General features: G+C 39.0%; 1 protein-coding gene across 9 annotated transcripts in view; it reads left to right on the forward strand.

Moving 5' to 3' along the window:
* The first annotated feature begins 6674 nt into the window (after positions 1-6674).
* apba1a (amyloid beta (A4) precursor protein-binding, family A, member 1a) overlaps positions 6675-27622 on the forward strand; it is a 388552-nt gene continuing 367604 nt past the window's right edge. For 4 of the 9 annotated variants that reach the window (XM_039750743.1, XM_039750749.1, XM_039750742.1 and 1 more), the window contains exon 1: positions 6676-6895. The gene's annotated coding sequence lies outside the window, so the exon portion shown is untranslated. Of the gene's footprint in view, positions 6896-7044; positions 7236-7257; positions 7332-27622 lie in introns of those variants that run through there. The other 5 variants (XM_039750746.1, XM_039750747.1, XM_039750752.1 and 2 more) reach the window with 4 other exon arrangements.

Raw genomic sequence — 27622 nt, forward strand, 5'->3', positions numbered from 1 at the left:
ACAGGTTATTTTCCGGCTCTAGTATTGAGCTGCATGTCATTACAGGGGTTTTTGACACTGAGGAATCTGATGAAATTGGTTTTCGATTCAATTAATTGTTTTAAAATTAATTTTTGATTTGGGCTGTTTTCCACCACCATTTTGTTTTTTGTTCAGCTGTATTAAATTGCCATGTTTTCCCCAGTAAGTGGTATGGCTTCAGGAGTCGTGATCTAGTCAGCCATTACTCTTCAGGATAAAAGGGTCATTCTATGTTCACTTCCTTATCCAATAACTTGGGTTCCAAAACCTTGCTTATGCTTTAATTTTTCAATTCATGTTTGATTATTTACACAATTACATCTGGTGTTTCAACTTTGGTTACATGCTCAGTTTTGTATTACTTTGATTTCTGTCTCACACCCTTGGCTTTGTTTAAAAAGATTCGCTGACATTCTGATAAGGATTGCGGCTGTTTTCTGGTGTATTTTCTGTCTCCTGTTTCTCAAATAAAATCTTCAGACTGATGTCAACCTACACAACCATTACACTGATTTGTAATCACAATAAACTTCTTCCAGCATTGAGAAAACCTGAGCAGAGGGCTGTGCAACTGATTCCTGTTGCTGCATATCATTTGCTCTCTTCTTAACCTTTCCAGCTATTAGCTTCTAACATAACTGCCTTCCTTTTGAAAGATCCATTTCTCTTTCTGTTTTATACTTTTTACATGGTTTCAATCAGTGCATGGATTAAAAGAACTGGTAGTACTACCTCTTGTTTTGGCAGATGATTACTGTAACAATTTCTGATAGTGTGGTGGTTAGGGGCTTGGAGGTCCAATTAGAAGTGCAAATATTTGGTGAAATTATAAATTGTTCTATTTATCAGTTGGTTGTGGGGAAAAGTGCCAGTATGCATACAATAAGTGTCATCACACTTCAACATAAGAGCATAAGAAATTTGACAAATGAGAGGAAACCATTCAGTCTATCACACATGTTTGTTTATCTAATAGCTAAGATGTCCCAATATCTCATCCAGAGACTTTTTAAGTATTGTCAAGGTTTGTGCTTCAATAACATGTCTTGGTAGTCTGTTCCAGATTCCTACAACTCTTTGTAGAAAGAAATGCTTCCTTGTTTCAGTCTTAAATGCATTTTCCATTCATTTTTCCACTGAATCACCCTCAAGCTCAAAGTATTCTATGATATATATATATATATATATATATATATATTTAAAAATGTGTAACATGCTGTAGAAGACCAGCCCAGCTACAGACAGAGACTGAGACACACAATGTCTGAAAGCTCACCTTTTTATTTTTCTCTGCACAACACAAAAAGTGCACAAACCCCAATAAACTCCGTCCTTAGCTCTTTCTTTCCCTTTCTTCTCTAATGCCGCCTCAACTCCTCTCTTCGCAAGTTCCATCCTCTGCCTAACGACTCTGGATCCCCGAATGGAGTGAGGCGGCCCCTTTTATGTTGCACCCGGATGTACTCCATGTGCACCCCGATAATCCTCCCGCAGCACTTCCTGGTGTGGTGGAAGTGCTGCATGGGCATCTGGAAGCACTCCAGGTGCATTTGGTTCTTCTTCCGGCAGCATTTTCTGGTGTGGCGGAAGTACTGCCATCCAGGGCTCCAGGATTGTCCAGGCGCCCCCTGGTGGTGGCCACGGACCCCAACAGGGTTGAGCTTCCAAGCTCCCAATCTGTGGCCCTGGTGTAATATTGCCCCTCTCCCAGTCCTTCCCTTCTCCAGGTGTCCCAGTGGGGCAAGGTCCCCAGTCATCTGCCACAATGCACATTCATGTAGTTACCCATATAGTTATAGTGTTTATAAGTAGCATTGAGAAGACTTATTCCAGATTCCAGTGATGTCGATGTTAATGGTCCTGTACCTTTTGTTAGAATAGAATAGGAAGAAAAATGACCATCTTGAGGTCTTTAGTAATGCTGTTTGTTTTATATATGTCCTGAACAGAACTGGGCTCTGTGTCAGACTGTCAGTAACATTCTGCACCAACTTCTCCACCCTCTTTGGTGCTAAATGTTACAGAACATTTTATGTCTCAGCCAGGGTTGCACATCATTCTTTTTTTTTTTTGGTTTTGTCTATGTATATAAGCTATCTTTGTTGTTCCATGTGTTTTGTGGGTGGTCTCCCAAGAGTTACCTGACAGTTAACACCAGAAACCTGCCCTATAAATCTGTAGTGACTTCTACAGTTCCTGGTGGTTCAATCTAACATGCCAGGAAGTGACGAGTTTAAATGTGTTTTTGCTGTGCTTGTGCCTTTGGAATTTTGACCTTTATGCTCTGTGTTTCACTACTTTTCTGGATTGCTGTATTGGGACTTGTTTGTATTGGATTGCCTTCTTGTTTTTGGGCAATTCCCTTGCATCTTGTGCTCCATGGAGCTTCATTGTTGGTGAAGAGCATTTTGAGAATATATTTTTTATTTTATAAAGATGTTGTGCTTGCCCTTATTACTAGCCGGGGTTTGATGGCGATATCCCTGTCTAGTGGGAATTTTATTGGAAGCGCTTTTAGAACTTATTGGGACTTACATGCTTTGGGACTCCTAGTTCATGACATAACTGAGAAGGTGTCATTCCAGGATGTAATGCAGCCAGTCAGTATGAAATCCAATGGGCATTTGTAGCAGTTGGTGAGCAAATATTTGTAGACATCTGGACTTTCTTTGGATGTCTAAGGAAGTAAAGGCTTTGCTGAACAGTCACAGAGATGCGTTGTGCCCGTCTTAGTTCATGAAAGTGGGTGACTCCAAGAAATTTAAAACTGTTGACCTCTCTAAAACATCTCCACCAGTGCTGACTGAAGTGTGGTCTGCCTCCTGTTTACTTAGGTTTACAACTAGTTACTTGATTTTGCTTTAGTGATTACTTAAACCTTTCCTAAAACAATCTAAAGAAAATATCTGTACATTGACAAAACATATGCAACAAAAATGCCTCCATGCCTCCCCCACTAATTACAATTCGTTAATCTGAATAAAGTCTGAGGGGGACAACATTTAATTTGCATCTGTTTTTAGTTAATGGTTTAAAAAATAAACATGGACTCAGATCCATAATAAAGAAATCAAAAATAATTCAGTGTATGTTTGTACATTGCTCTTAGCCGAGTATGAACTCTGAGAGCTTTCTCAGGTGTACAGCTATAAAGCAATAAAGAGAAAGAGTTAAGCTATACATGATTTACAAGTATGAACATACAGATTAGGTGGAAAACACAAAAATACAGCATTTTTAATTGATTAATGTAAAAAGTGACCATTTAATTATATTCAAATTATAATTATTGTAACTAAAATTGCACTGAGTAGTAAAGAGGGGTGATATGGTTTCAAAAAAGGACCAAAACCACACCAGCACTTTTACTGGGCTGCCTCAAAACCAAGCCTCGCCACAGGCAGCCAGACCCCAAACTCTATATGCACACTTCCAAGGTCTCCACGGGCCCAAATTGGGGCACAGGCTTTAAGTTAAAAAATACTTTTAAATATTGAAAAACACCCTTCAATGGAGCAGATAACCATAAACCTCCAGCTTGAAATGACAAAGGCAAAACAGTATTCTTTAAATTCATTTTTTTATAAGCAAAAAATAAAGAAAGAAAGAAAGAAATCCAAAATGGGTTTGTGTTAAATGGCAACCAATGGGCACCTCGACAAAATCGAAAATCCAAAAATCAATAATTCAATTTAAGTAAAAACAATTAACTAGGAAATCCTAAAATAGAGCTTACAGAAGAACTCCACAAACGCCAATGACACACGCTTGTAGTGATGGGTGATCTGCAAGCAATTTGTTCTTTTTGACTAACTCTTTTCAGTGAATTACATGAATCAATTTGCAAGCACAGATTAATCAATTGTTTGGAGCTCAACAGGGTGCAAAAGCACATGGATGATGTTGCTTAAAGCTGTTATACTCATTTACTGCTATGATTCTTTTGAGATTGAGTTATGTCATTATTGGCCAACAAGAGCTCTGCCACTGATCAATCTGTTGTTTATTATACAAGTATAATACAGTAACAGCACATTTATATTAGAATTCATTAATTCTTTGTTTTATACAACTCATTATTGCAATTGTTTTAAACAGATTATATAAACAATATTTAACTAATACACGTATGCCCCTTTGTACATTAAACAAATTACTCACACAAGTCTGAACCTTCTCAAAGTATCATTCAAATTTTTAACAATCATTTGCTTTCAACTTTACTTTAGCACACACTTTTTTACGGATAAAAGAATTCACTGGGAATTTATCATTCACCGATTCTTTGGCATTGAAATGGAATCCTTAACCACGAATGAGTAACACTGTGCTTGTTCATTTGATTCACAAAGGGAATCATTACCTGAAAACGAGCTGTACAATTGTTTTTCATTTGATTCGGGAACTGAATCATTACCCAAGGATAAAGCACACAATTCTTGTTTAGGTATGATTCTTTAATATAATGTCTTATTTTAATTGTGCATTTCACTATATTGTCAGGCTTCGTGCTTTCAAAGAAGTTAATTGTTATACGATGAGTTATAAATGTGTGTAATATGTAATGGTATAAATATAATTGATTCATTAAAAGGGGACCTATAGATTTGTTTTTAACCGTTGATAAATCAAATGAATTGTTTTACTTAAATAGGTAGTTCAAAAGAATTGAATCAGTAAAGTGAATTGAAATTCCCATCATTACTCTGAGGGATTTTTACTCTTGTCACACACGTGCGAATAAGAGGCAGCTAAAGGGACTGAGTAATTGTAATGCTACATCAGACCAGAGGGTGTCAGAATGTGCTGACTGTCTCTCTCAGTTCCTTGCAGACCATTCCCGGAAATCCCGCCAGGTACCAGCGATTCTGATGACATCACTTCCGGTCTCTGTGACTCTGATGATGTCACTTCCAGTTCCGAAGATGACACTTCTGGTTCCAGCATAAATGACATAATTTCCTTCACCAGCCTTTAAAACTGCCATCTTACCTCCACATAGTCAGTTATGTTTTGGACTCAGTCTTGTGAACAACTTGCTTAATTTCAGCCTTTTTGCATCCAGGACATAATATACGGGTGGCTGCCCTAAACCTGTCTGGAGTCGTTTTGTGACACTCTTCAGCCAGAATATAAAGGCCAATAGTAGTACATCAGTAGTGATGCAATGGTGATTTAGCCTCTCAGGATTCCAAACCCAAAACATAAGGAAGATAACCAAGAAACATATATACACAATACATAAACACTAAATAATTTTTAAACAATGCAATATTAAAAAAGAAGAGTACATAGTAAATGTACATGAAAATAATGATTCAAAAACAGTAGAAATGACAAAATAAAGGAAAATATTCTAAATGATGTCCAATTGACAATGGAAGAAAGGGAAACAACACTCCAAGCAACCTCATTCCTGTAAAAAATAAACCGGTGGAGAGCCCACATTCAGTTATACTATAAAATGAAATGAAAGAATATAGAAATTCATTGCCTCCAGTTCACAAAAACTGGGGACATCCTTAACTTTCTGAATGTCATTAAAAAATAAAATCTGCGCTATTGTGATTTTTCTGAGCTTGGAAATGGAACATTAACACCAGGAGCTGAATTTACAGAATTTTCACTTTTTCATAGTTTGCTGTATTGTAGCCTTTTGCTTTTTCCCCCTTGGTCAATACCATAGAATGACAAAGCGAAAACAGGCTTTTTGCCAATTTGTTTAAATCAGTAACTGAAATATCATATTGACACAAATATTGAGACCTTTTGCTAAGACAATTTGGCCCAAGAACATCCCATTCCTTTGATCATTGGTGAGATGTTTCTACACCTTGTTTGGAGTCCACCTGTGGTCAATTCAATTAATTGGATATGACTAGGAAAGGTACACACCTATCTATATAAGGTCCCACTGCTGACAATGTGTATCAGAGCAAAATCCAAGCCATGAAGTTAAAGGAATTGCCTTCACAGCTTAGAGATAGACCTGTGTTGATGCCCAGATCTTAGGAAGGCTACAAAAAAATTCCTGCAATAGTTGAAGGCTCCTAGGAGCCCAGTTGCCTTTATAATTTTTAAATGGAAAACGTATGGTACAACCGTGGCTTCTCCTAGAACTGGCTGTCCAGCCAAACTGAGCAATTGTAGGAGGTGTCATGGTAAGAAATGATAAAGAACATAACGGTCACAATGTGATTTTAAATTGACCCAGTGTGGTTGAGTGTGTGAGCCCAATGCTAAGTGATGGACAGGTGCCTTGTCTGGATTTTGTTTCTACCTTCAACATTTTAACCTGAACTCGTTTATGAGATTCTGATGATGGATAGATGATGAATGGAAACAAATACAGTTCAATGGCCCTGCCCACAAGACAAAGAAAATAAAATTTCACAGATGTTGGATTGTACCAAGCAATAAAAATGTAACATAATCCTAGAAAGTACTTCGACGTAAAGGATGGCGTAAATGACCTATTTTACACAAAGGCGTACAAATAACTGGCACAAAAGTTCACCCACGATAAAACAGATTTGCTTCACGTCTAGAAATGCCAACGCCAGGTTTTTTCTGACCCCTGTAAATGTGAGTGCGCTCATTTTCGAACATCAGGCTGCTCCTTAAAGTGAAAACGACTTAAAGTATCGCAGTGTACTGACACCACACGCGTGTGAGTGTTCGGATAAAAAAGTACCCCAATGCCCTCTCTAACGAGGTGATGTTTCGCATTGTTTTTAATTGCTTCTGATGTCACGTCAGAGGAGGGGCGACGGGAGAGAGTCTACTGACAGCTCGGCGCTGAAAACATGGTGGAGCTGCATGGCCATTCTGACTCCCGGGGATATTGTGCACCTTTCTTTTCACTGATCAACAGGTAAGTGGACATTGACGTCTCCCCGTCCAATTTGCTACCAGCTAGGCTGCTTTTTAGCCAGTACGGGAAGAGCTGCTTGCATTTTCTTACTCACGGCGCGTTCGCGGAGGGACAGCGGAAAGCTTTCGCTGCAGCCGTACCTGGAAGTTGCAGTTCGCCGGCCTGATTCAGCTGCATTACAGGACGCGGGGAATTGCCGCCTGGAGCACACACACGCACACGTGCACGAGGGAAATGCGCGTCCGCCCACTCTCCATCCCCGTTCCATCGTTGTAGCCACGCAGCCGGTGTGATCGCACTGCGCGGGTGGAAGTAGCTGCGTGGCGGCATAGCGAGCGAGGTGAGTCCGAATCCCGACCAGATGTAAGGGAGCTGGTACAGAATAAATCGCTGCAGACTGCGCTTGGTTTTGTTTAAGCAACGCTCGTCTCGCCAGGTGCAGCTTTTCATTTGATATGCTTTTTTGTGTGTGATGTGATTGTCACAATACAGATATAAGCCATTGCCGGAGTACACGAAATCGGCAATCCCTTCGGAAGCACGAAAAGAGTCGAAACTTGATGATGGGGATTATGTACCGCAGTACAGATGCTAGAATGATGACAAACGTCAGGCGAGCCGCTGGCATTGTTTCGCTCGTTTATCTGTCTTGGTGCTTGCATCTTGAGGGGAGTGGAGGAGCGGAGAGACAGGGAGGGAGGGGTGCGGGTATTGTTGTCACAGCAGCTGCTGCGCTGATCAGAGGGGACCTGCTCCTGCCACATAGTGCGCCGCGCTCGATTGAACGGCGCTCGGAGAGAGCGCGTGCGCTGTCCCTACCGCCGGCCAGCCTTCCTGCCAAATCATGATCCTTTGGCAGAGCTACCCGCGATTCAGCTTCCCTACTCAGGTGAATGTGGATACGAAGCTTGCGGCAGGGCGTACCAGGCAGAAAAGGCGCTGCGGCGCTGGGCTGCCAGGTAAATAACGATACCCGTTTAGCTACGCGGCCGCAGATCATTTTATTGTCAGCAGCACAGGTGGTGGAAGCACTCGTTCATTGCTTTGACCGCTTTTAATCTGGGTACCTCATAATTACATGTCATTCACGTTTTCTTCATAATTTGCTCCCGATCCACTTGTAAAGACGCGAATTCGGGGCGTCTTGTTAACAACATTACGCTCCAAACACGATCGGGCTGCCGCTTTCTCTGGCGGTGCCGTCCGATCTCCCTGACAAACACGTCGACAGGTCTGACTAGTGCAGGTCAGGAATGTGCGGAAGGTTCGATCTTCGGAATTTGTTTACTTCCTTACGCCTCAAACATCCAGGCAATTGGGCAGCTTAAAATGTCAGGGCTCCGTAGGGCACCCGACCCCTTGAATGTGATGGCACTAAGGAGCGAAGCAGAACGGAAGTTGGGCTACTGGACGTCACAATGAATGAAAGTCGCCTCCAGCAAGAGTTTCAGCTAAAAGCCTGTTGTAAAATCCTTTTTACCGCATAGTTTTGACTTAAGACTTCCATTTTTTTAACTGCAACGTTTCAAACTAAAGTCGATCACTGCAGAAATTTGAGCTGAAGTCTAATTTTTAGACACCGGGTCTCAGCTTTCAATCGATCGCTAAATCTTTTTTACGTTACAGTTTAAATGTAAAATCGGTTCTTTTCAGCACATCGTTTTAGTCCGGGTCATTGTTTTCCTCCACACTTACACTTTTAGGCTGATGTTTTTTAACTTAAAAGTTCACCTTAAACTCATTTCACACAGCCATTTCACCTGATTATTTTAAGAGGAAGGTCATTCACTGTGGTTTATTTCAGTAGGTTCTTTTTTTTAAACTAAATTTCAGCCTTGAGATCCATTTTTACCACAACATTTCACACTAAAATCAGACACTGCATTTATCTAACACTTAATTTCAGGCTAACACAATTTTTGTTTTACCTCCCAGCTTCACACTAAAATTAGTTACTGCATATTTTTTACTGCGCAATGTTTGTCTTTTCTACCTCAGTGTTTCATACATTACACTGGTGGTGATGAGGGTCTTAATTGTACAATTTCAAAATAAATTCAGCTCCTTTAATACAGTCCTTGCTCAAAACTACATTTTTGGCCGCACAACGTCAAGGTGCATTTACTTTTTAAAGCATAATTCAATCCATAGGTAGGTAGTGCTGTGATAATAAAGTGTCTTGTGCGGTGACATAAAGATAATTCATCCATCAACTCACAATGACAAGTGACAGGATCGTTTCAGGCTAAAAAAGTTACTTTAGCATAGCAAGTGCTGTTGGGATTTTCTTTTCTTTTTATGTATGGTGGGTGATGTGTCAGTCAGGTGGTCACAGAAGGTCATGGAGCCAATACAGTTTAAAGGTTGAACTTGAGCTTGAAGGTACTGGCAGTTCACTTAATGTAAAAGGTTTGCTATTTGTGAAGAAGAGCTGTAAATAAATAAATGAGTGTGATGAGAGATTACTCAGTCTTTCCAAATTTTGACCTGTATACATGCAAAGTTGTTGGTTTTTCTTTTTGTTCTAGTCACTTTGTTAAGTGGTCTGTACCTGCATGTATTTTAATGCATTTTTGTTTTTCATAACACTGGAGATTAGCAACATTTGTTTCGGTGATGGGCCACCAAGAAGCAGTTTATATTTTTTAACTGTACAGAATGAGAGCAAAATCAAAGCATCTAATTCATGAACTGTTAACCTTTTTTCTAGTCTGCCCCACTTTCAGTGTGTATGGCAGCACTGCCACCTTTGCCAGGTCAGGTAGTTTGTGTTTATATGCAGCTGTAATGAGGATGAAGGATGTTGCCATAGTTCGTATTTCAGTGCTGGCCTAAAGTACAGAAGCCTGTCAAATATGTGATGGGAGTCAGTTTATTTATTTATTTCTTTGCATATTTTAGGAAACATCTTTGCTGTGATTTTGCCTTTTATAAATCTTTTTTTCTTTTCAAAAAGCTGTAGGGAATGTCCAGGGAGGCATGCTCTGCTAAATTTTTTTTTCCAGTAGATTCAAAAATAATACTAGTAAACATCCTTGCGGTTTTAGTATCCTTCTTCAGCTTAAAATTAGAGCCGCAAGTCCGCCCAGAATCTTTCATGTAGTTCTTGGGTGGTTTAGCTTAATTTTAGCTGTCAGTTTGATTTCAGTAAGACTGGATAAGTCCACTCACTTCCTTCTTTTTGGCCATACTGCAAGCATGACTGGAAGTCTGTGTTCTCTGAAGGACTTTTCCTCTAATTGGAAGAAATGAAAGTTGCAGTAGGCTTTCTGGTGTTCTAGTGTTGACCCACCTATGATGATTTTTCTCCTGGGCTACTCCCAACTTCTTTAAACTTCAATTAATTTCTTCTATCAGATGGCAAATGTTCAACCAGAACCGGATACTTTGACCCTGACAAGTTATCCAATATCTCGTCGCCTGTTACTGATGCTGGTAATATCCTAAATCTGTAACTGTCAGGATGGGAACTATATACTGGTGAAATTTGATTTGAGGTGAAATACCAGCATGATGAAATGAGAACAATGCATACAGAGGAAAACGTAAAAATAAAAAGTCAGCATATTCTTAAATTTATTAATAACCACAAAAATTTCTCCAAACTCTGGGGATTTTATAAGCCTGGGGGTGGATTGGAAAGTACATTTTAGGGGAAAAAAAGATATACTATTTGATGAAATAAGATCCTTAAAGATTATTTACAGTGGGTACGGAAGTATTCAGACCCCCTTCAATTTCACTCTTTGTTATATTGCAGCCATTTGCTAAAATCATTTAAATTAATTTTTTCCCTCATTAATGTACACACAACACCCCATATTGACAGACAAAAAAAAGAATTTTTGAACTTGTTGAAGATTTATTAAAAAAGAAAAACTGAAATATCACATGGTCCTAAGTATTCAGACCCTTTGCTCAGTATTTAGTAGAAGCACCCTTTTGAGCTAATACAGCCATGAGTCTTCTTGGGAAAGATGCAACAAGTTTTTCACACCTGGATTTGGGGATCCTCTGCCATTCCTCCTTGCAGATCCTCTCCAGTTCTGTCAGGTTGGATGGTAAACGTTGGTGGACAGCCATTTTTAGGTCTCTTCAGAGGTGCTCAATTGTGTTTAAGTCAGGGCTCTGGCTGGGCCATTCAAGAACAGACACATAGTTGTTGTGAAGCCACTTCTTCGTTATTTTGACTGTATGCTTAGGGTCATTGTCTTGTTGGAAGGTAAACCTTCGGCCCAGTCTGAGGTCCTTGGCACTCTGGAGAAGGTTTTTGTCCAGGATATCTCTGTACTTGGCGCATTCATCTTTCCCTCGATTGCAACCAGTCGTCCTGTCCCTGCAGCTGAAAAACACCCCACAGCATGATGCTGCCACCGCCATGCTTCACTGTGGGGACTGTATTGGACAAGTGATGAGCAGTGCCTGGTTGTCTCCACACATACCGCTTAGAATTGAGGCCAAAAAGTTCTATCTTGGTCTCATCAGACCAGAGAATCTTACAGAGAGTCTTAGCAAACTCCATGCGGGCTGTCATGTGTCTTGCACTGAGGAGAGGTTTCCGACAGGCCGCTCTGCCATAAAGCCCTGCCTGGTGGAGGGCTGCAGTGATGGTTGACTTTCTACAACTTTCTCTCATCTCCTGACTGCATCTCTGGAGCTCAGCCAAAGTGATCTTTGGGTTCTTCTTTACCTCTCTCACCAAGGCTCTTCTCCCCCGGTAGCTCAGCTTGGCTGGACAACCAGCTCTAGGAAGGTTTCTGGTCGTCCCAAACGTCTTCCATTTAAGGATTATGGAGGCCACTGTGCTCTTGGGAACCTTAAGTGCAGCAGATATTTTTTTGTAACCTTGGCCAGATCTGTGCCTTGCCTCAATTCTGTCTCTGAGCTCTTCAGGCAGTTCCTTTGACCTCATGAATCTCATTTGCTCTGACATGCATTGTGAGCTGTAAGGTCTTATATAGACAGGTGTATGGCTTTCCTAATCAAGTCCAATCAGTATAATCAAACACAGCTGGACTCAAATGAAGGTGATCTCAAGGATGATCAGAAGAAATGGAAGCACCTGAGTTAAATATATGAGTGTCACAGCAAAGGGTCTGAATACTTAGGACCATGTGATATTTCAGTTTTTCTTTTTTAAAAATCTGCAACAATTTCAAAAATTCTTTTTTGTCTGTCAATATGGGGTGCTGTGTGTACATTAATGAGGAAAAAAATTAATTTAAATGATTTTAGCAAATGGCTGAAATATAACAAAGAGTGAAAAATTGAAGGGGGTCTGAATACTTTCCGTACCCACTGTATGTTAAATAAATAAATATAGTATATTAAGTTATTGATGTTTTGTTTTCATTAATTAAAGAATAAATAATGCATACTTAGTACTTCCAAACTCCAGTCATCATAATGTCACTGAGATTATTTAGAATGTTCTAATTTTCAGCAAACTTTTTACAGATCCTTTTGTCATTAGACTTCATTTCAAGTTCGTCCACAAATCATTTTCTCATGTATCTGACATGTTCCGCTTTAGGATTATGTATTCCTTTGTACTTTAAGGAAACATTATCTGGTTAATTACATAAACCAGTAATTATTACTAATAATAATTGATTAGTGAAAAAAATACTTCCTGCAAAACAGTCTTTGTTGTTTAGTTTTTAATGCATCACTCATAAATGTGTCCATTTTTGTTGTAAAATTGTATCTTTATGTTCCTGGGCTTAACTGATAGTATATCATCCATCAGTTTACTCACATTCAGAAGACTGTACTGTACCACAATCTCTCTTGTTCTATTCAGATGTGTGTTCCCTGCTTTCACAACATTTTACTTGTTACACTGATAAGACACCTCATTTTCATGAAAACTCAAAGCATACTACACATCTCTATGAGACAGCACTGCCAGCAAGACATACTGTATATATAGGAGTACAGATAATAGATAGGTCATTCTTTATTAGTCCCAAGAGGGAAATTTAGTGTTTTGAAGTAGCTCAAGAAATATTATAATGAACAACAACCTGCTCTCAAATACACACAATGAATTAAAAAAAGAAGAAAACGTCCGACTTGGTTAATGATACGAGAGCAGCCACAGTGAGGCACTATAAAGGAGCCCCAATAGCATCTCTTGACACGCTTCTATTGACCGATTCATTGGATTAAAGTACTTGATAATAGTCTGTCATATAAAGGATGTGCAGCATTATTCATAATCCTTTTTATTTTCATTCCCTCCTTCGCTGCTATTATCTCCAGCAGGTCGAGAGTGCTTCCTATAACTGAGCCTGCCTTCTTAATCAACTTGCTGATTCAGTGCGCCTCTTCTAAGGTGATGTTACCAGCCCAGCATACCATAGCACAGAAAATTGCACTGGCCATCACAGATTCGTAGACGATGTGAAGGATTTCACAAAACACACATTAAAGGAGCACAGTCTCCTAAGAAAAAAAGGTCCTGTTCAGCCCTTTCTTATATAGTTCCTGCGTATTACTAGACAAGTCCAGCCTGTAATTAATGTGGACCCCAAGGTTCCTATAGTAGTTTACCACCTCCGCATCCACTTCCTGAATAGTGACCTGATGTAGATGCTATTTAGTGTGGTGAAAGTCAACAAACAGTTCCTTGTTTTGGTTCATGTGGATTTGTAGTCTATTCTTTCTACACCAAGAAACAAAGTTCTTCACCTGACTCCTAAACTCTGTCTTATCCTCCTTGTTGGTACACTTGATTGTGGCAGAATCATCTGAGAATTTCTGCAAGTGACATGGCCTGGTGTTGGTTTTACAGTCTGAGGTGCAAAGTAAAGAGAACGGGAGACAGGACTGTTCCTTGTGGTGTTCCAGTTTTGTTCATATCTGTATCAGAAACACAGTTCTTGATCTTCGCAAACTGCGGTCTGCCGGACAGGTAGTCTGTTATCCAGGACTCCATAAGCTCATCCACCTGTAAATCTCTTGATGTTACCCCTTAACAGAAATGACTGTATGGCACTTGAGAAATCAAAATATACAGTTAGGTCCATAAATATTTGGACAGAGACAACTTTTTTCTAATTTTGGTTCTGTACATTACCACAATGAATTTTAAATGAAACAACTCAGATGCAGTTGAAGTGCAGCCTTTCAGCTTTAATTCAGTGGGTTGTACAAAAAGATTACATAAAAATGTGAGGCAACTAAAGCATTTATTAACACAATCCCTTCATTTCAGGGGCTCAAAAGTAATTGGACAGTTGACTCAAAGGCTGTTTCATGGGCAGGTGTGGGCAAGTCTGTCATTATGTCATTATCAATTAAGCAGGTAAAAGGCCTGGAGTTGTGGTGCTTGCATGTGGAAGATTTTGCTGTGAACAGACAACATGCAGTCAAAGGAGCTCTCCATGCAGGTGAAAGAAGCCATCCTTAAGCTGCGAAAACAGAAAAAAACATCCGAGAAATTGCTACAATATTACGAGTGGCAAAATCTACAGTTTGGTACATCCTGAGAAAGAAAGCAAGCACTGGTGAACTCAGCAACGCAAAAAGACCAGGATGTCCACAGAAAACAACAGTGGTGGATGATCGCAGAATCATTTCCATGGTGAAGAGTAACCTCTTCACAACTGCCAACCAAGTGAACAACACTCTCCGGGGGTAGGCGTATCGATATCCAAGTCTACCATAAAGAGAAGATTGCATGAAAGTAAATACAGAGGGTGCAAGCAACTCATAGGCCTCAAGAATAGAAAGGCTAGATTGGACTTTGCTAAAGAACATCTAAAAAAGCCAGCACAATTCTGAAAAAAAACATTCTTTGGACAGATGAAACTAAGATCAACCTCTACCAGAATGATGGCAAGAAAAAAGTATGGAGAAGATGTGGAACAGCTCATTATCCAAAGCATACCACATCATCTGTAAAACACGGTGGAGGCAGTGTGATGGCTTGGGCGTGCATGGCTGCCAGTGGCACTGGGACACTAGTGTTTATTGATGATATGACACAGGACAGAAGCAGCCGAATGAATTCTGAGGTGTTCAGAGACAATACTGTCTGCTCAAATCCAGCTAAATGCAGTCAAACTGATTGGGCAGCGTTTCATGATACAGATGGACAACGACCCAAAACATACAGCCAAAGCAACCCAGGAGTTAATTAAAGCAAAGAAGTGAAAAATTCTTGAATGGCCAAGTCAGTCACCTGATCTTAACCCAATTGAGCATGCATTTCACTTGTTGAAGACTAAACTTTGGGCAGAAAGGCCCACAGACAAACAGCAACTGAAAGCTGCTGCAGTAAAGGCCTGGCAGAGCATTAAAAAGGAGGAAACCCAGCATCTGGTGATGTCCATGAGTTCAAGACTTCAGGCTGTTATTGCCAACAAAGGGTTTTCAACCAAGTATTAGAAATGAACATTTTATTTCCAGTTATTTAATTTGTCCAATTACTTTTGAGCCCCTGAAATAAAGGGATTGTGTTAAAAAATGCTTTAGTTGCCTCACATTTTATGTAATCTTTTTGTTCAACCCACTGAATTAAAGCTGAAAGTCTGCACTTCAACTGCATCTGAGTTGTTTCATTTAAAATTCATTGTGGTAATGTACAGAACCAAAATTAGAAAAAAGTTGTCTTTGTCCAAATATTTATGGACCTAACTATATAATCCTCGCTTTGTTCAGATCGGAATATCATTCAACAGGTCTGCCTTGTGCTTCTGTTTTAAAGCACCACCTTGAGCTCATGTATGTCTTGCCACAAGCCATGTGTATTGTTATTTGTAAAGTTGTTCTAAAATTGGAAGCACTTGTCAATTTTTATAGCTTTTTATTTCAATTTGTGGTCTTGAGCAGCAGGATTGTCCCACTCTAAGTTAAACCAAAACATTCCTCCAGTTTCATTGTTGAATTTATATGTTTATGCACATAGAGATATACATCACTAATTAGCATTCATCTCTTAATTCCAACAAAAGTTGAACAGTTCCCAAGCATTTAGTTCTCAGCTTCTGCCTTTGTTTGCTGATGATGTGGATCAAAGCAATAAACAGGAGAAAATTGGAAGCTCCATCTTGATAAAGTAACTTTGAGTAAAGTGCATCTTTCTATTTAGGTCCTGGCACATGCCTTTTCTAGTCCAGCATTGTAAAATAATAAACAAAGATGCTCAATTTCAGATGGGATGTGATAGAGGGAGGACATGTCATGTCATTTTTGTAACCTGGCCTTGCTGGAGCCTATTGTAGCGAACATAGGGAGCAAGTAAGGAACAAACCCTGGACAGGGCACCAGTCCATCGCAGGGAAAGCATATACACACACTAAGGCCAGTTCATCTAATGTGCTTGCCTTTGGAGAGCAGGAAGAAACCCATGCAGACGCATGGGGATTATGTAAGCTCCACGCAGGGAAAACCAAGGACATGGACCCTGGTCTCCCTACTGCCAGGCAGCAGTGCTACAGATGCACTACTTTGCCACCCAACGAGAAGACATGTTGATGATATATATATTTTTACGTTTGTCAATATTTTGTTTCAACTCCTGCATTCCAACAGTGTTGATGAATTATGGAGGTGATTTTAACAGTTGGGCACACAATGACAGAACTGCTGCCTAAAAATAAGGAGCCTGGGTTCAGGTTCCTGAGTCCTCCCTGCATGGAGTTTGCATGTTCACACAGTGTCCATGTGGGTTTCCATATACCTGCAAGGATAGGCTCTGGCTTCCCTGCAGTCATGCTCTGAATAAACAGGTTTGGGAAATGGATGGGTGGATTTTCACAGTGATATAAGAGCTTTATTTAAAGCATGAGCCCACCTCTTCTCAAAGTGAGTTTGGCAAGTTCCAGGATAAAAGCTACTTCTGTAATGAAACAAAGACATTAATTAAAGACATTAATTGTACGCGGGGGAAGAAGAAAAAGTAGCATCCACAGAAATGCTCCAGAGCTAAGTCTGTGGCAATGTAATTTAATTTGTACCACTGGCAGTGAAGCGGCATTGCTTGAACAGTTGCTGCTTCCTTTTTCAGAACAAAAGGAGACAAGTCTCTGTGCTGTTTTAAAAATCATGTACAGTTGTTTGTATTGTTCCCAGGTAGCTTAAAATGTAGATTTTTTACATCTGTATACTACATGCTGTTAGAATGCAGTCTGCTTCGTTTTTCCCTGTGCAGGGAAAGCTAACACCTTGGTCTATTAGTGAAAAAATACAGATATGGCTGGTGCATCTAAACAACTAAATGCAAAAGTAAATTTCTTCTAGTTATCCTGTTGGTGAATCTTGCACTTCATAAGTCTATTTGTTAAATCTGCTAAATATATTTTCTTGTGAACATTAGTGATTTCACACAATCTGACTAAGACAATTTATAAGAATATTGTGATCAATGGTATCAAATGCTGTACTCAGATCTAAGAGGATGAGAATAGATAAACGGCCTCTTTCTGCATTAACACACAAGTCATTTACTACTTTAACTAGTTCAGTTTCTGTACTGTGATTTGTTCTAAAACCTGACTGAAACTTGTCAAGAATAGAATGTTTATTCAAGTGATCATTTAGCTGCATAATGACTGCCTGTTCTAGGATTTTACTTAAGAAAAGCAGGTTGGAAATAGGTCTAAAATTGTCAAAAACAAAGGAATCGAGAGTTTTCTTGAGCAGGGGTTTAACAACAGCAGTTAAGACAGTCTGGGAAGACCCCCGTATCTAATCATTAATTTATTATGTCAAGCATACTATCAATTAGCACGCCGGATACTTCTTTGAAAAAACATGTTGGTATTGAGTCAAGGACACAGGTGGAGGTTCTCAGTTGAGAAATTATTCTATGTAGATCAGGTAAATCTATCCTGATGAAAAAATTCAATTTGCTTCAAATGGAATCCCGGGACTTAATAGGATTGGTATTGGGGGGTGTACTTTATTATTTCTAATATCATTAATTTTGTAATTAAAAAAAATATAGCAAAAGTCTCATAAGTTTCACTAGAGGTTATTTTGGAGGCATTCCATTGAGTGACCTGAGTTTAGTAAATGATCAGAAGTAGAGGAATAAAACTCTCAGATTACTAGCATTGTTATTTATAATTTTAGAGAAGTAGCACCGCCTCTCAGGATGAACTGTGTTGTTGTATTCTGTTATTTTAGCCTTCAGTGTTTCATAGTTGACATTCAGTTTAGCTTTTCTCCATTCACGCTCGGCTGTCCAGCATGTTTTCTTTAAATCAGATGCTCTTTGAGTCTTCCATGGTGCAACAGTGCTGGAGGATTTTTTAACTGTCTTTTCAGGAACAACTGTGTCAGCGGCACTTCTCACTTTAGCATTAAAAATTTCCACCTTACTATTTACATTATTATCACTATTGTAGTAAGCAGTACAAAAGGAATGGTTGCTTAAAATGTTAGTAAACTTTAAAGCTGCAGATGAATCAAAGAAGCATTTTTTAACAATATTCTTCTCATTAATTTTATCTATCAGTATTTCTGTGTTAAATAGTAAGAGAAAATGGTCTCATAAACCAATATCCATGATCTGCCTCACATCCACTTTTAATCCTTTAGTAATCACTAAATCCAACGAGTGCCCCGCTTTGTGTGTTGGCTGACTAATGTGCTGGCTCAGATCAAAAGTGTGCAGGCGATTCATGAGTTCTTTTGCTTTCTGGTCACACTGATTATGGATATGAAATTAAAGTCACCAATTATTATGAACCTGTCATAGTTAGTTATTATAATTGACACTAAGTCTGAGCATTCCTCAAAGAAAAACACATTACATTTAAAAGGTCTATACATGGGCAATACTAGAGACTGAGAAACTCCTTGAATAATAATGGCAAGATATTCAAAAGACATGAACGTACCAAACCCGACATGTTTGCACTTTAATCAACTTGAATAAATATTTGCTAAACTGTCACCTTTCTTACTTTGGCGAACCGCATGAGTAAAGCTGTAATTCGGAGTGCAGATTCAATTAAAACAACCGCACCATCAGAGCTAAGCCACGTTTCACTTAATGTAAGAAAGTCGATTGTCCTATAACTAATAAGATTGTTGATGGAAAAGATCTTGTTAGCCTAATGCTCTAACATTTAATAAGGCCATATTTAAGGTCTTGGAAGAGCAGAACTGAACTGGCAGAGCGTTACGGCTGTTCGAAATGGTAAAGTTATTTGTATTAATGTCACTTTTCATTATAACCATCTTCTTAATTAGTGAGCGGTTTTAATTGACGTCACTCAGACCCCTTAGTTGTTTCTTTTTCCTTAACACTAGAATTACCAGAGCCAATGAAAAACTCGTAAATCCGGCCCACCTTAAATCCCTTCGCACCTCTCTGTCAGCATCTTTTGTCTTCTAAATGTGTCGATAAGCCCAAGCAGCCTGCTATACCATCCCCCCACCGCCTCAGAACGGGCAAGAAGTTCTCCCAGTTCCTGCCTTGATTGATTAACTGGGAGTGAGCTACCCATAATTGTAAGGGGAAATAATTTGATGTGTGTTTTGTGTCTACAACAATCTATGTAAACACATTGTTAAAACAGAAATGTTTTTCATGTTTTAGTAATAAATGACAAAATGTAGACATGAACTGTATAATGTGTGAAGGCTGATGGCCAAATATCAAATAAACACTTTCACAAAAGGTGCAAGTACAATACGCCAGCTTCCGTGGTGCAGCGTTTAGATCTGCCGACTTATAATCCAGAGGTCGTGAGTGTGAAACCATCTCCCCCACAAATTTACCGTTTAGAGTAGTGAACTACTCTTATTGTTAATATTATATGATAAAAACATACATTTGATTTGTGTCTGTAACAGATGGTGTAAATTTATAGGACTTGTAAAAGCTAGCGTCTTTTTTCACTTTTATTCTCTCAGTCACGATCACGATACAACACCCACCCCCCCTCCCCAAATCTGACACGGTTCCTTTTTATCTGAAACGGGGAATAACTGTAGATGTGAATGGTGTTTTGAGACAATGGAACTGGAAATTCTCTGATCTGGAAGGATAAAAGCTGACACACAAACGCTGCTGAATCTGCCTGCTTCATATCTCACCGTCACTTTAATTTTTTTTTTATTCAGTTTTATTGAGTGTTCCTGCTCACACTGAATTAGCATGCACTTTATGGCCCATGATGTCAAAGCCGCACTGACAACAAAACAGAGACATAGGTATATATGATGTTTGGAATAACTCATTTTATGAGTTTTAAAGTACATTTCGGAAACATTGTGGTACTGATGCAACGTTATTCATATTATTCATATTCATCAATCAGTGACCGCATTTTTTTTTTCTTTTCGATCTTGCCTATGCAGTCTCCACTTTTTGGTGCACGGTACTGTTTCTTTTGTACTCCAGGACGTAGAGGAAAGAATAGTACAGAGAGGTGCTATATCATCAAATTCAAATGTTAACAGTTCCTACACACCCAAGGACCATCCTTCCTACATTCATTTACGACATGTGTAACTGTTGCAATGCACACACTTCTCTCTATGCTGTGGTTCCTATTACATTGAAGGGGCGCCTGACATTGACTGACTGAGTTTGCTTTCTTGGGGGAAGCTGCTGTCTTGGAATAGAAGCTTGTCAATGTTGCATCCTCTTTTGCTTTATCCATCTCCTTTTCTTGTAAGAAGTGACGACAAAGTGCCTCTGCAAGGTGAGCAAGGAACACTCTTCTTTTCTCAGTGGCCCCCATGCATGCCTTGTTCAGTATATGTGCATTGATTGCCACCAGGTCAAGCTTTTTATAGCACACAGCAACCGGCCATCCACATGCTCCTGCTCGCACTGAATAAGCTCACACCTTCTGGTTCATGACATCAAAGCAGCACCGGGCAAAAAAGAAAGAGACAAATATATGTGACATTTTGAAGAAATCATTTTATGACCTAAATAGTACCAATCAGAAAACATTGTCGCACTAATGCAATATTATTTGAAAACAATCAGCGTCAGATCGGGTGTGAATTTATACTGGCGCTGTTAGTTAGAGTCAGATCAGAAGGGAGAGCGTGAATGTGACTGAGAGAATAAAACTGAAAAAAAGCTAATTTTTAGAAATACCATACATTTACCGCTGATCTGATGCTGTTCGTTGGCTCTGGTAATTCTAGTGTTAATGAGCAGCCAAACAATAATGAGACACAAAACAAGCCGCCGCATGACCAGCTAACCTGAAAATAAAAAAAGGTGTCATGTTGGTCTGCTCAGGTCACCAAATGTCTTGACAATGTGGTCTTAGAAAAATCAACAGTCTGCTGTGGCAGAATGAGTAAAGCAACGCGTCATGATATTCAATAATGGCTTTAATTAACAGCAAGAATTGGCTTCTCATTAAGAAATTGGTTGGAGTGAAATTGGCTGGAGATTGACGTTCCAATTTAGCTGGTCATCTGTTGGCTCGTTTCACATCTCATTTCTGTTTGGCTGCCAATTAATGAAGAAACAAGTTGATTCTTAAGACTGAATCCTTAAAAACAGGGTTATTAAAATGGAGGGAAAAGGAGTTAATTAGCAGTGAAAACTGCTTGCTGACGAGAAAAAGGGTTAGAATAGTTAGGAGGTCTAGAGGAGAAATAATAATTAAATTATTCGCATTTATGCCGCATTGTCTGGATTTTTTAAATGAACTGAGGTTGGTTATTAAAGTATTGATACAGTGCACATTTGAGGAAGAGTTTGCTACAGTTATCATGTACTAGCAAGGCATTATGGAAAGAGTTAGGATTAAAAGTACATAGTCAAGAGAGACAAATTACCTTACAGATGTTTTTAGGGAGGACCTGGGTGCTGAGTCTATTAGGATGCAGACAATCCCACCTGAAAAAACACAGCCTCTCCCAAAAGAGATCTCAGTTGTCCATAAACCCGATGTTTTGTCCCTCGCAGAAGCCTTTCAACCAGTTGTTTAATGCCAGCAGATGATTGTATTACGCATCTGATCTTTTAGCCAGAGTTAAGGAACCCGAATTGAAGATCCTTGCTGCCAGGGTCCTCTCCTTCGTGGCATTAATAAGTGCTGTGAAATCTGCCTTAGGAATCGCCAACTGTGGATATCGCACATCATTTACCTTAGCATGTACTGTCCCCACTGCCCTGTTCTTATGCCGCTTGAAGACTGTTGGCGCTTTTCTCATAACATCTTGTACACGAGCACAGGGGAAACAAGAAACAAAAGATTTCTTTTTAGGGCAAGAAATGTTTAGGTTTCATACGATTGAATCTCCAATGATAAATACATCACCGGGGTTGCTGTCCTGGTGGGGGAGCAGAGAGGGTCGAACTGGCTCTGGATGGAGATGCTTGCTTGGGCTGATGGAGGTGATCTAGCCCTAAAACCCTGCCTGCATAACTGAAACAGGCCAATTCCCTCGTTGTTGTTATCTTCGCTCCGAAGGGGAGCAGGGGTAAAACTCACTTGGCCCTGAAAGTGAGTGGCACGGTGTGGAGTTGAGGTAGCTGAATCATGATGAGCTGCAATGATTTCAGATGTTGGTGAGGACTCTTTCAGCAGACGAGCCTTCAGTTCCCTCCCTCAGGTACCTCCGTCTGGACAAGAGCTGCTGAATCCAGTTTTTGAGGGCCCGTTCTTTGACAATGAGCTCCATCTCCCGGTGGGCTGTTGTCTACTTCCACTTCCATTCTGCTTCGCTTTGTGTCCTAGGAAAAAAAGAGAGGGAGAGAGTTAGGGTTAAGGTGAACCAGAGAGTTAGTCATTGTCTCTATAGTGTTTGTCCATTCTTATTTTTTTGCTTGACTGTTCTAAACTCCAAATTTTTTCGAAAACATGTTACATGTGAGTTGAAAATTGTAAATTGTCTCCATTTGAATGAGTGTGAGTAATGGGTGAATATGCCCAGCAGTAAACTGGCACCTCATCCTGGGCTGGGTTTTTGGCTGGTACTGTTGGGATAAAATTTAGCCCTACTTTAACTCTGAATTGAACAGAGTCCGGTCAAAAATGGCTAATTAGGGAATTTTCATGTTCCTCCATCAATTCTCTGCGTGCATCGCTCATAGCACCCAGCACCAAGTGTAAGAGAGTATGGGTAGTACTTTCTCTTTCCTATATTTTCTATGTATTTTACACTTTAGGCAATAATTTCTATTCTTCTTTCTTCGTATAATCTTGGCACTTTCCATGAATATTTAAACAGCTGGGTTGTAATGAAAATTGCCTTCCTGTAACAAGGTCTTGGGGGAAGGAGCTACAGTTGGGACTGAGGATTACAGATGAAGAATGCTGTGGGATTCTGGGTATGCTGCCAGCAGGTTTAGTCAAAACCTCTTTAAATTTGACTGCTTGCTAATACATACATGCTACATTGATTCTCAAAACAGTTTTAGGGGCTCAGTGTGTTAACCTTTTGTTTTAGTTAATTTGGAGTACCTTGTAAATGTTCAGAAAATTGATGTTTTTGCTCAGTATCTAAGTCAGAAGTGCAAATGAATATGTGGTTTATTTATGTAAGAAATTTACAAATTCTTGTCATTTTTTTATGACATATGGCTATTTATTTCTTCACTACAGCTTTTATTACCAGGAAAGATCAAGAAATGAAAACATCGGCCTAGATAATTTTCTTTTTCTGTAATGTCACCAAATTTCAATCAGATTAAAGTGTTTTTGAGTTTTGGAGTATTGTTCTTCTGTTGTAGGTGGGTTTTACCCCTAAATATTGATACATGTACTGTTAATTGGAATGTTCTTTGATAGTGGACACCTACTAGCCTAGATGTACCATTCTGCCAAATTTCGGCTTTTAAACCAAGTGGAAAGTAACATTTTTGTTGATGAGTGAGTGAGTCAACTTTTCATTTCATATATATATTGTAGATATAGATTTATTTATAGATTTATTTATTTATAGATAGCTAAATATTGTTGTATACATACAGTATATATACTCTGTGTATTTCCAAAACCACAAAGTTTTGACACATTGTAGGCAAAAGAAAGCTAGTCTAATAGAACTGATTTAATTAAATGCTGTTTGAAAGGCATAATTCAATAACATGAGATACCCTGACATGTGGCATTTTTGAGGCAAGTGCAATTATGTAAATGTAAATAGTCACATTTTTCTGCTTTCTGTCACAATGAGCATTGTGGCCTAGCAGCTAAGGTGATGGATTCTTGCCGGATAAGAGCTCACCTCCATTTCTTTTTGTGACCTATAAGATGGCACTTAATAGGCATGTGCTGCAATTGTATTAAAGAAAATGCAAGCCATTGTGCTTTACTTTTGTACTCAAAGTGCCTTGAGGTAGTCTTCAGTATACAGAGGAAATGTTTAGGTGAAAAATATGTTAAAATATGAAGTGCAAATGATTTTTGATGAGCTACAGTATGCATAAGAAGTAAACATGTTTTCCAGTTATTTTTAAATGTGTTAGAATCAGTGTCTGATGCAGTGTTCTATTGTATCATTTACTGTGTTATCACATTATGGTGTTCCTGTAGTGGGACTAGCAACAAATACCTTTTATTGTACTGTAGGTTATAATAACACAAAAATACATTAAAGTGAATTTGCACCTTTAATATTGAGTTACAGTAAACAGATACACAAAATTGGTTACAACTCTTGACCATTATCCTACACCTTGTATTTCAGTAAGCTAAAGAATTTGAGCCCCCTCATTTCATTATATAAAATTTATGTCATAGTGAGAAAGGCTGCAGTGTCCATTTTAACTCACTGCACTGACAGTTCCAACTGCCGCACAACAAGTAAAACTGTGCTTGGTAGCAGTTTGAAATGACTGGGGAATTAGAGTCCTTTAGTGTTCTAGTGTTAGCTGAACACTGAAATCTTACTCTGATATTGTGGAATTTTCAATTATTCCTGTAAAATATTATCACTTAATATATATCGTATATACCTTAAGTAGACTAATCAAATATGAATTGGAATTCTGCAAATTAAAGCCCACCTACCTCGTACTTCTGCCCATCATCACCTAGAATGGCCACATCGTGTGACACAAATGTTTTTCTGATTTTGAGAGCAGTAGCTGCCTACTCAATGTGGCAGTGCTGATGCTTGTTCAACAATAGCAAAGCCTTTGGTTGAAACTTCTACATTTGGGGCATTGTTATTCTGTTTGACGTTTTACAATTAATGCAAAATTAATGAAGAGAGACCCTTTGAACCCTTTTCTTTGTTTCAGAGCAGAATTAGGCTAATCAAAACATCCTTAATACAGCCATGCTACAAACCAGCACTGCAGCTCTAGTTAGTTAAGAATACAGAATACAGATGGGAGAAACATGGTGTTTTGAGGGCAAAGCAGGTTAAAAAATTTTATTTCAGAACATGTATTTTTCCTACTTTTTTACAATCCTAGTTTGGGCTGCAACATCTAATCAATTTCATCAATAAAAGTCAGTGAGGAAAATTGTTGCCAGTTAAGTTTGTTATCGATCAGTTGACTTACTACATGTTACATATGTCATATGACTGTGACTGTGAGTAGCGGTAAACACATACATACTATATGGTGGAGACAGAGGTCTGTGCATACAGTGGTGGGTCAAAAGCTAAAGAACTTAAAAGTGTGGCATCATTTCAGCTTCACACCTGTTAGGAAATCTGTGCCTTGTAAGATCTGTAAATATGACTCCCTCTGTATGGGAACCCAATCATGATGTAAGACCTACTGAAAAGAAAACACATTTTCAAGTAGAGACAATATCACTTGTTTATACTTCACGCTCAGAACACACATGCATCATGGCTGTCACGCATTCCCAGCGTTCATTTGACAGGTCATCTGAGCAGGTCCTCAGAAATTAACGCAATGTGCGAGTGAGTGCAGTACCAGCAAAAAGTCGGAGGGCGCAGTGTGATAAAAGTTGGAATGTGACGACAGAGTCTGTTTACTATCTACATGTGACAGAAAGACGCTTTGAGGACCCTACGGGATTGATGTGCCTCCTTTTATGTTTGATTAATGGTTCAATGTGGTGAAGCAAAATCACGACATAAAAATGCATTTGTGATGCTTTTATATTCAAACGTGGCATATTTTCCATTGTAATGATGCGATACATTTTAAAAGTCTCACATACCATCTTCTATGCCAACTTTTTTTTTTTTTGCAACTTCAAAACAGCAACATAATGTACAGTGCTGTATTTCAGCCACAGAGGAAAAAAAATTAAGGACATGGTGAAAAGGTGTATTTTGTGATTAAAGTGTAAATTTCGGCTTTAATCTTGAACCACTTTATCCTTGTAGTTTATTTTATCATTAAAGCAGACCGTCGTAAATGTCATCTTAAAACCGACCCAGTTGTTAATCGCTACGAACTTCTGGGGCTTCCTCCTGTCCTGACAGCAGCGGCAAGCAGCAATAGATCACCACACAGAACTCATTAAATGTATGATATTTCAACTCTCTGCACATTTAGAATCCTTAGATTTATACTTGATATCAATTTCATGATGAAATGCATTAAAGTATGTACTGTATATTACATTATACAGATACATCATTCATTTTGTTTAAATAATGAATATTGTTAATAATTAGACACAAGGGCTGACATGGCGGTGGAGCGGTAGCATTGCTGTGTCACAAAGGAGTCTCATTGCTGGAGTTCCCTGCCTGCGGTTTACATGCTTTCCTGCTGGGTTTCCATGGTGTGCTCCAGTTTCCTTCCAAAGATATGCAGATTTGGTGACACTAAAATGGCACCAGTGTGTGTGTCTTCTTGTATTAACCTTGCGATGAGCTGATGCCCCATCCAGCGATTGTTTCTACCTCGTGCCCAATGCTAGCTGGAATGGATGCATCCCTGGATTGATGGATTTAATCATTAAACATACTTTTCATAGATACTGTGGCAAGTTGTCATCAGAATTTAATAGGTGTTTCAGGCAATTCACAACACAGTGATGCCAAACCTGTTCTCGCCGTGATAATGTCTCGCATTGCCACCTGGTGGATTCTTCCAAATTTATGTAAAGTACGCGTCCAAGTATAAACACTACAGCGCTTGCGTAGCAGTAGCGTCTGCTGGAGCTTGTGTCTCGACCATCGTTTGAGCCTTTTACCTCTGATTTTTGAAAACAGCCTAGAAAGTTTTCCACTAGACTTTGAAGTTAGTGTTACTAGTCGTTGTGCACTGGCAAATGTAATTTTAGAGTTAATTTGTATTATTATTATAAGGGGGAGCATTGGATATGGAATAAACTTTCATTTTTGAATAAGATACTTACATCTTTGCATAAAAATTGCATTTTAAAACCTCCAATTAATCAGTTTATTGAAATAATAATCAACCAACTAATTACAGTACTTAGTAAAATAGTTGCAGCCCTAATCCCAGTATTGGGCCCTGAGCAATTTGGAATTCCATAGCATATTTAAAAAAAAAATATATATATATGGGTTATTGACAAAATAGGGTATTAAATAGTAAGTTCATTAAGTTACCAACCTTTAAAGGTTCTTGTTACAATGACATGTGACCTTGTGCCTGCCTGTTGCTTTTTCAAAATTGCTTTCAGTCTGGAAGTATGTTTTCTCTTGTAATTAAATCATGTGTATCTTTATGCATGTGTATGTGTTTATGTATATGAGCTATATTGAGTGATGTTTTAAGTTGGAAATCATTAAAAATGTAATCACATGACAGCCTTATATGTTTGGCATTGGCAGTGAACGTGAAAGAGGAGTGGTACAATTGAATCACAGCTGAGCATGGAG

Source organism: Polypterus senegalus, chromosome 4, assembly GCF_016835505.1.
Source record: "Polypterus senegalus isolate Bchr_013 chromosome 4, ASM1683550v1, whole genome shotgun sequence".
Lineage (NCBI taxonomy): Eukaryota > Metazoa > Chordata > Cladistia > Polypteriformes > Polypteridae > Polypterus > Polypterus senegalus.